Here is a 10,576-nt window from a genome sequence, read left to right on the forward strand (position 1 = left end):
TTGACCAAGCTGGTCTCGAACACCTGACCTCAGGTGATCCACCCGCCTCGTCCTCCCAAAGTGCTGGGATTATAAGCATGAGCCAACGCGCCCAGCCCTAATTTTTGCATTTTTGTAGAAACAAGGTTTTACCATGTTGGCCAGTCTGGTCTCAAACTCCTGGCCTCAAGTGATCCACCTGCCTTAGCCTCCCAAAGTGCTGGGATTATAGGCATCAGCCACCACATCTGGCTCACCATACTTTTGGATGCCAAAATCTCTTCACAAAGTCGAAACACAAATGGCAAACTGGGGGAAATACTTGCAATATATGTAATAGACAAATGGTTAATGGTCTCTTACTATTTTTTTTTTTTTTGAGACGGAGTCTCGCTGTGTCTCCCAGGCTGGAGTGCAGTGGCGTGATCTCGGCTCACTGCAAGCTCCGCCTCCCGGGTTCACGCCATTCTCCCGCCTCAGCCTCCCAAGTAGCTGAGACTACAGGCGCCCGCCACCACGCCGGCTAGTTTTTTGTATTTTTAGTAGAGACGGGGTTTCACCATGTTAGCCAGGATAGTCTCGATCTCCTGACCTCGTGATCCACCCGCCTCGGCCTCCCAAAGTGCTGGGATTACAGGCTTGAGCCACCGCGCCCGGCCGGTCTCTTACTATTAAGAGTCTGTAAGGAAAAGGTGGATATGGCAATAGAAAAATGCATCAAGAACATTAACAAATAAATAGGCTGGGGGTGATGGCTCACGCCTGTAAACTCAACACTTTGATAGCCCACAGCAAGTGGATTGCTTGAGTTCAGGAGTCAGAGACCAGCCTGGGCAACATGCAGAAACCCCGTCTCTACCAAAAACAAAAACAAAACAAAACAAAACAAAATATAAACAAAAAAGAGGTTACAAATATATAAATGAGGGGGGATGGTGGGGCGCGGCGACTCACGCCGGTAATCCCAACACTTTGGGAGGCCAAGACAGGTAGATCTTGTCTCCCTGAGGTGGGGAGTTCAAGACCAGCTTGGCCAACATGGTGAAACCCCATCTCTACTAAAAATACAAAATTAGCTAGGCGTGGTGGTGCATGCCTGTAATCCCAGCTACTTTGGAGCTGAGGCAGGAGAATCTCTTGAACCTGGGAGGCAGAGGTTGCGGTGAGCCAAGATTGCGCCATTGCACTCCAGCCTGGGCAACAAGAGCGAAACTCTGTCTCAAAAAAATAAAAAATAAAAAAAATAAAATAAATGAGGAGGGATGTTCGACCTCCCTAATAAAGAATATAAACAAAAAAGAAATCTCATTTACCAAATATTAAATTAGTACAATACGTTTTTATGATACTATTCCATTTCACTAAGCATACTTTTGTTTTCTGTTTTGTTTTGTTTATGAGATGGAGTCCCCCTCTGTCGCCAGGCTGGGGTGCAGTGGTACAATCTCAGCTCACTGCAACCTCCCCCTCCCAGGTTCAAGTGATCCTCCTGCCTCAGCCTCCTGAGTAGCTGGGACTACAGGTGTGTACCACCATGCCCAGCTAATTTTTTGTATTTTCAGTAGAGACGAGGTTTCACCATGTTGGCCAGGATGGTCTCGATCTCTTGACCTCATGATCCACCCACCTCAGCCTCCCAAGCTGCTGGGATTACAGGCATGAGCCACCATGCCCCACCTTGTTTTGTTTTGTTTTTTTGAGACCGAGTCTCTCTCTGTTACCTAGGCTGGAATGTAGTGGTGCAATCTTGGCTCACTGCAGCCTCTGCCTCCCAAGTCAAGCGATTCTCCTGCCTCAGCCTCCCGAGTAGCTGGGACTACAGGAATCCCTGTAGTCCCAGCTACTCGGGAGGCCAAGATGCAAGGATTGCTTGAGCACAGGAGGTTAAGGCTACAGTGAACTATGATCGTGCCACTGCACTCCAGCCTGGGTGACAGAGCAAGACCCCATTTCAGGAAAAAAAAAAAAAAAAAAAAAAAAAAGGCATAAAATCCAGTGGAAGACAGTTGGCAGGAGCTGGAAGAAAGCTAAGCAGATGCACCCATTACAGAGATAAAGCATCACAGAGACATACAGAGCGGCCGGCTCCCAGTTGAATGACTGTCTCCTGCTCTCCCTGAGGCTCTGTGGTTCATTTTTGCTTGTCTCAAATTCTATTGTCTTTCTCACTGAGCCTTCATTTACTTGACCTATTTCCAGCTGGTTTCTTTTTCTTGCAACCAAAAAGCATTCTGACTGGGACACGATATTGGTGAGACGGAGGCAAGACGGTTGCTTTCATATGACCTGGAGGCCGGTATCAGACGCTTTGAAAAGCAGATGCTGTCCGGGCACGGTGGCTCATGCCTGTCATCCCAGCACTTTGGGAGGCCGAGGCGGGCAGATCATGAGGCCAGGAGTTCAAGACCAGCCTGGTCAACATGGTGAAACCCTGTCTCTACTAAAAATACAAAAATTAGCTGGGTATGGTGGTGCATGCCTATAATCCCAGCTACTTGGGAGGCTGAGGCAGGAGAATCATGTGAACCCGGGAGGTGGAGGTTGCAGTGAGCTGAGATCTCACCATTGCACTCTAGCCTGGGCAATAGCGTGAGACTCTGTTTCCAAAAAAAAAAAGAAAGAAAAGAAAAGAAAAGAAAAGAAAAGAAAAGAAAAGAAAAGAAAGGGAGATCCCGTAATTCTGCATTTTTTTTTCTTTTTCTTTTTTTTTTTTTTTTGATTGGGTCTTGCTCTGTTGCCCAGGCTGGAGAGAAGTGGTGTGATCTTGGCTCACTGCAACCTTCGCCTCCCAGGTTCAAGCAGTTCTCCTGCCTCAGCCTCCCGAGTAGCTGGGATTACAGGCTCCTGCCACCATGCCCAGCTAATTTTTTTTTTGTATTTTTAGTAGAGACAGTATTTCACCATGTTGGCCAGGCTGGTTTCCTGACCTCAAGTCATCCGCCCAACTCGGCCTCCCAAAGTGCTGGAATTATACACGTGAGCCACCGCACGCGGCCTGCCTCTTGCTATTAACACTCAGGATGAAATCATGGGGCCAGATAGAACGTAAGATTTACCGAGTGTTCACTATGTGTATAAACACTTTGTCATTTTGTCCTCATGACAACCCTGAGATTGAAAAATTCCCAGGCTTATTTTATAGTTGAAGAAACGGAGGTACTAAGAAGTGTGGCAGGAACAGTGCTGCTCACCCGAGTTCCCCTTGCTTCTCTACATTTCTAGCCCTTCCCATCAGGCACAGCCAGAAGCGTTGGCCAGTAAAGTCTCTGTGGTTTCCACAGGCTTCTCTTTCCCTTCCAGGGCCCCAGAAGGGCAATGTCTAAGAGACGCTTTGAGTGTCTCTTGAGGCAAGGCCCCTCACTTCCCACACTGACCCACACTGGATAGGAATATAAACTTTTTTTTTAAAGACCGAGTCTCATTCTGTTGCTTTGGAGTGCAGTGGCGTGATCGTAGCTCACTGCTGCCTTGAAATCCTGGGTCAAGCAATCCTCCCACCTCGGCCTCCCGGGTAGCTGGGTCTACAGGTGCGTGCCACCATGCCCCGCTAATTTGTTTATTTTTAGTAGAGACAGGGTCTGGTCATGTTGTCCATACTGATCTCGAAATCCTGGGCTCAAGTGATACTCCCACCTTGGCCTCCCAATACGCCAGAATTATAGGTGCCTGCCCTTATTCCTTTTTATGGCCGAATAATACTCCATTGTATGTATTAATATATATCACATTTTCATGGTGGCATGCACCTGTAGTCCCAGCTACTCGGAGGCTGAGGCAGGAGAATGGCGTGAACCCGGGAGGCGGAGCTTGCAGTGAGCCGAGATTGCACCACTGCACTCCAGCCTGGGCGATGAGCAAGACTCCATCTCAAAAAAAAAAAAAAGAAAAAAAAGAAAAAATATATATACCACATTTTGTTTATGCATTCATCTTTGATGGACAGTTGAGTTGTTTCCACCTTTTGGCTATTGTGAATAACGCTACTATGTGTGAGTCCCTGCTTTCAACTCTTTTGGCTATACACCTGGGTGTGGAATTGCTAGAACATATGTTTATTCTGTGTTTAACTTTCTGAGAAACTGCCAAACTTGTTCTTGTTTTAAAAGTCAGGTTTATTAAGAAATGATTTGCATGCAGTAAAATTCACTTTTTAGGTATACAGTTCTATGAGTTTTGTTTTGTTTTGTTTTTTGAGACAGAGTTTCGCTCTTATTGCCCAGGTTGGAGTGCAATGGCGCAATCTCAGCTCACCCAGGTTGGAGTGCAATGGCGCAATCTCAGCTCACCGCAACCTCTGCCTCCCAAGTTCAAGCGATTCTCCCGCCTCAGCCTCCTGAGTAGCAGGGATTACAGGCATGTGCCACCACGCCCGGCTAATTTTGTATTTTTAGTAGATACGGGGTTTCTCCATGTTTGTCAGGCTGGTCTCGAACTCCCAACCTGAGGTGATCTGCCCATCTTGGCCTCCCAAAGTTCTGGGATTACAGGCGTGAGCCACCGCACTGGGCCAGTTCTATGAATTTTGCCCAATACATGCAGTTGTATAACTATCACCACAATCAAATTATAGTATAGCTCGGCTGGGCACGGTGGTTCACGCCTGTAATCCCAGCACTTTGGGAGGCCACGGTGGGTGGATCACCTGAAGTCAGGAGTTTGAGACCAGCCTGGCCAACAGGCGAAACCCCATCTCTACAAACTACAAAAATTAGCTGGGCATGGTGGCGGGCGCCTGTAGTCCCAGCTACTTTGGAGGCTGAGGCAGGAGAATCATTTGAACCCGTGGGGCAGAGATTGCAGTGAGCTGAGATTGTGCCACTGCACTCCAGCCTAGGCAACAGGGCAAGACCCTGTCTCAAAAACAAACAAAAAGATATAGTATAACTCCATTCCCCAAAAGTCCTCTATGCTCCTTTGTACTTCACTCTCTGCCCTTACCCGGCAACTACTGACCTGATATCTGTCCTTATAATTTTTTGTTTTTCAGTCAGAATCTTGCCTTGCCCAGGCTTGAGTGCAGTGGTACAGTCTTGGCTCACTACAACCTCCGCCTCCTGGGGTCAAGTAATCCTCCCACCTCAGCCTTTCAAGTAGCTGGGACGACAGGTGCACGCCACCACACCCAGATAATTTTTGTATTTTTTGTAGAGACAGGGTTTCACTGTGTTGCCCAGGCTGGTCTTGAACGCCTAGGCTCAAGTGATCCTCTCACCTTGGCCTCCCAAAATACTGGGATTATAGCCATGAGCCACTATGCCCAACCTGCCCCTATAATTTGATTTTTCCCGAATGTTATATAAATGGAACCACTGGAGCTTGGTTCCTTTTATTCAGTGCAATGTATCTGAGATTCAGGCAAGGGAGTGTAGTAATCATTTGCTCCTTTTACTGAGGTATAGTATTCCATTATATGACTGCACTATGTGTACTTATGCGTTCACCAGTTGATGAACATCCATTTTTTAATTTTTTTCGAGACAGGCTCTCTCTCTGTCACCCAGGCTGGAGTGCAGTGGTGTGATTTCGGCTTACTGCAACCTCTGCCTCTTGAGTTCAAGTGATCCTTCCACCTCAATCTCTCGAATAGCCGGGATTAAAATCATGCGCTGCCACACCTAGATAATTGTTGTATTTTTAGTAGAGATGGGGTTTCACCATGTTGGCCAGGCTGATCTCGAACTCCTGATCTCAAGAGGAGTTGGCCCGCGTGAGCCACCACACCTGGCCTGTAAAGCAATCTTGCGTCTCTGTTCCCCCAGTCCTGCTACAGTCCTTTTCTCTCTGCATATCTGCTTTTTTTTTTTTTTTCCTCTGCTCCATTTGACAAGCGGAATATGGCTGCTGTGTAGCTCCCAGTCCACATGTTAAAATCCTAGCCACCTTCAAACTGATTCGCTGCTTCTCAGTCCAATCCTAAATTCCCAATGAAACAATCTAGTAATCACCTGGGTTGGGGCTGTGGTCCAAGCAGCCGTGGCCAGGGAGGCAGAGTCAGATGAAGCGAAATGGCTCCCAAGAACCCATTCCAGTGATGTGATCTGTGGGTGTGCTTCCCAGAGAAAAGGCGCGGCTACGAGGCTGGGGAAATAACCCAAAACATAAAACAAATCAGTTTATTGCTCTGATGCTTGGACTATTTGAAGCTCAGGATTTATTTTTTATTTTTTATTTCTATTTTTATGTATTTATTTTTCTGTGTGATGGAGTCTCGCTCCTTTGCCCAGGCTGAAGTGCAGTGGCACGATCTCAGCTCACTGCAACCTCTTCCTCCTGGGTTCATGTGATTCTCCTGCCTCAGCCTCCCGAGTAGCTGGGATTACAGGCACATGCCACCACGCCCAGCTAATTTTTGTATTTTTAGTAAAGATGGGGTTTCACCACATTGGCCAGGATGGTCTCGATCTCTTGACCTTGTGATCGTCGGCCTCGGCCTCCCAAAGTGCTGGGATTACAGGTATGAGCCACCACGCTCGGCCAGGAACATTTTGTCTTGTTTTGTTTTGAGACGGAGTCTCACTCTGTTGCCCAGGCTAGAGTGCAGTGGCACTGCAACCTCCACCTCCCGGGTTCAAGTGATTCTTCTGCTTCAGAGTAGCTGGAACTACAGGCACCTGCCACCACGCCCAGCTAATTTTTTGTGTTTTTAGTAGAGACGAGGTTTCACTATGTTGGCCAGGCTGGGCTTGAACTCCTGACCTCATGATCTGCCTCCCAAAGTGCTGGGATTACAGGCGTGAACCATTACGCCCGTCCGACCAGGAATGTTTTAAAGAATATAATTCCAGTGATGTTTTTGTAAAATGAAGTTTGCATAACCATGGCCAGTTCATATAGCAGGGTGGAAACAAGAGACCACGTCTTGTGGGAAGCCCAAATGACCATCCCCTCAGATCCCAGCTACACCAAATCTCTGTACCTTTCCAGCCTTCGAGGTGCAGTAAACTAAAAATTAAATAGTAAGCATTAACTTTTGCTTCCAGGGCTCCCAAGTAGAGTCTATTTTTAGGAACAGCTTGGATCTTTGAAAATGCAGCTTGGCCCAGTGCGGTGGCTCACGCCTATAATCCCAGCACTTTGGGAGGCCAAGGCAGGTGGATCACCTGAGGTCAGGAGTTCGAGACCAGCCTGCCCAACATGGCGAAACCCCATCTCTACTAAAAGTACAACGATTAGCCGGGTGTGGTGGTACACGCCTGTAGTCCCAGCTACTCAGGAGGCTGAGGTAGGAGAATTGCTTGAACCTGGGAGGCGGAGGTTGCAGTGCCCCGAGATCACGCCACTGTACTCCAGCCTGGGCGACAGAGTGACACTCTGTCCCCACCCCCAAAAAAGAAAAAAAAGCCATCCTGGCTGACACAGTGAAACCCCGTCTCTACTAAAAAATACAAAAAAACTAGCCGGGCGAGGTGGCGGGCGCCTGTAGTCCCAGCTACTCGGGAGGCTGAGGCAGGAGAATGGCGTGAACCCGGGAGGCGGAGCTTGCAGTAAGCCAAGATCACGCCACTGCACTCCAGCCTGGGCGGCAGAGCGAGACTCTGTCTCAAAAAAAAAAAAAAAAAAAAAGAAAAAAAGAAGAAGAAAATAGCACTGACTGCAGAAGACCTGGGTTTGAATCTTGATGCTCTCACTGAATGCTTTGTCATCTTGGGCAAAGCACCCAGCTACTCTCCATCTCTTCATCTGAAAAAATGGAAGTAATAATATTTTATTCTTACCTCAAAGGGCTAATTGAGATTCAAGTGAAATTATGTAATTAAATAAACAGTACTTTGTAAATTGTACAGAATAGCAAAGTGTGTCACTTGTATATCCACAAATCTCACCAGACTTTGGTACAAATAGGGAAGAAATCTGTTGTATGTAACATAATGTGGTAGTTAAGAACAAGTTGGCTTCTGCAAATGGTGCTGGAACAATTGGATATTAATATGCAAGAAAGGGAACCGTGATCCATATCGTGTACCACATACAAAAATGAACCTGAAATGAATCATACATCTAAATTTAAACCTAAAACTATAAACTTTCCAGAAGGAAATATTTATAACTTATGGATAGGCAAATATTTCATAGATAAGACACACAAAAAACCATGCACCATAAAAAATGTTTCAATTAGACTGAATAAATGAAAATCTCTGCCCTCCAAAAACACTGTTAAGAAAATGAAAAGATGGCCGGGTGCGGGGGCTCAAGCCTGTAATCCCAGCACTTTGGGAGGCCGAGACGGGTGGATCACGAGGTCAGGAGATCGAGACCATCCTGGCGAACACGGTGAAACCCCGTCTCTACTAAAAAATACAAAAAACTAGCCGGGCGAGGTGGCGGGCGCCTGTAGTCCCAGCTACTCGGGAGGCTGAGGCAGGAGAATGGCATGAACCCGGGAGGCGGAGCTTGCAACGAGCCGAGATCGCGCCATTGCACTCCAGCCTGGGCGACAGAGCAAGACTCCGTCTCAAAAAAAAAAAAAAAAAAAAAAAAAAAAAAGAAAATGAAAAGATAAGACACAGATTGAAAGGAAATATTTTAAAAGCACACATCTGATAAAAGCTTTGTATCCGGGGCTGGGCATAATGGCTCACACCTGTAATCCCAGTGCTTTGGGAGGCTGAAGGGGGCAGATCACTTGAGGCTAGCAGTTCGAGACCAGCCTGGCCAACATAGTGAGACTCGCCCCCCCATCTCTATTAAAAATAAAAAAATGAAAAAATTGGGCAAAATATATAAATAGACCTCCACTAGGTAAGAGAAAAAGATGGCAAGTACATGAAAAAAGTTCAATGTCATTAGCCATCGGGTGCAAATTAAAACCATAATGAGATACCATTACACACTTAGAGTGGTTAAAATAAAAATAAGCTGGGCGCGGTGGCTCATGTCTGTAATCCCAGCACTTTGGGATGCTGAGGTGGGCAGATCACAAGGTCAGGAGATCGAGACCATCCTGGTTAACACGGTGAACCTCTGTCTCTACTAAAAAATACAAAAAAATTAGCCAGGCATGGTGGCGGGCACCTGTAGTCCCAGCTACTCGGGAGGCTGAGAATGGCGTGAACCCGGGAGAGCCGAGATTTTGCGACTGCACTCCAGCCTGGGTGACAGAGCGAGACTCGGTCTAAAAAAAAAGTAAAATAAAACAAAATAAAATAAAAATAAATTCATAATATGAAATGTTATAAAGGATACAGAATAACTGGAAGTTTCATACATATACATTGCAAGTGGGAATATGAAAAGGGTACAGTCACTTTGGAAAACAGGCAGCTTATTATTTTTTTAAATTTTTTATTATTATTATTATTATTATTATTATTATTATTATTATTTTGAGATAGGCTCTTGTTCTATTTCCCAGGCTGGGGTGCAGTGGCAGGATCACAGCTTACTACAGCCTTGACCTTCTGGGCTCAGTCAATCCTCCCACCTCAGCCTCCCGAGTAGCTGGGACCACAGGTGCACACTACCATGCCCAGCTAATTTTTGTCTTTGTTTCCAAGAGCTGGGGTTTTGCCTGCGCTGGTCTCCAACTCCCAGGCTCAAGTGATCAGCCCTCCTTGGCCTCCCAAAATGCTGAGACAACAGGTGTGAGCCATTAGCCAGGCGTAGTGACCCATGCCTGTAATCCCATCTACTCAGGAGGCTGAGGCATGAGAATTACTTGATCCCAGGAGGTGGAGGTTGCAGTGAGCCAAGATAGCGTCACTGCTTTCCAGCCTGGGCAACAGAGCAAGACTCCATCTCAAAAAAAAAAAAAAGAATAGAAATGATAAAGATTGCTTTGGTGGTCCTGGTTCCAGATGCTTTCAGGACTCTGCTGCATACCTTTCCATCAGTGCTATGAAAGCACCTCTCTATCCTTTCAAAACTGCCCTTTCGGCCGGGCGCGGTGGCTCAAGCCTGTAATCCCAGCACTTTGGGAGGCCGAGACGGGCGGATCACGAGGTCAGGAGATCGAGACCATCCTGGCTAACACGGTGAAACCCCGTCTCTACTAAAAAATACAAAAAACTAGCCGGGCGCAGTGGCAGGCGCCTGTAGTCCCAGGTACTCGGGAGGCTGAGGCAGGAGAATGGCGTGAACCCGGGAGGCGGAGCTTGCAGTGAGCTGAGATCCGGCCACTGCACTCCAGCCTGGGTGGCAGAGCGAGACTCCGTCTCAAAAAAAAAAAAAAAAAAACTGCCCTTTCTTTTTCTTAGGCTCACTCAAATGGGTTTCTGTTCTTTAGAACCAAAGAGTCCTACCTATCACAATAGTAACATGAGTTATCATGGAGTAGAAAGACAAGGCTTGGACCCAGCCCATGGGGACTGAGAAGCAGAGCTGACTTTTTGGGCAATGGGTGCTGTGAGCCAGAGACGGAACCCTCCCCTCTTCTGTTCCTATAAAATAAATTGCATGAAAGGTTTAGGCCAGCTGGGTGAAGATGAGCTCTACAAAGTGAACAAAGGAGGGTATTATCCAGGTTAAACTATCATTTGTTTCCAGCTGGGAAGGAGCAGAGAGGATGAAGAGGAGGAGAGAGGAAAAACTGGGAGGAAGAAAAGGCAGTGGAGTGGGGAGGAAAAAAACTGACACAATGTGGTGCCAGAAAATGTTC

This window comes from Macaca mulatta, chromosome 16 (genome assembly GCF_049350105.2).
Source record: "Macaca mulatta isolate MMU2019108-1 chromosome 16, T2T-MMU8v2.0, whole genome shotgun sequence".
Lineage (NCBI taxonomy): Eukaryota > Metazoa > Chordata > Mammalia > Primates > Cercopithecidae > Macaca > Macaca mulatta.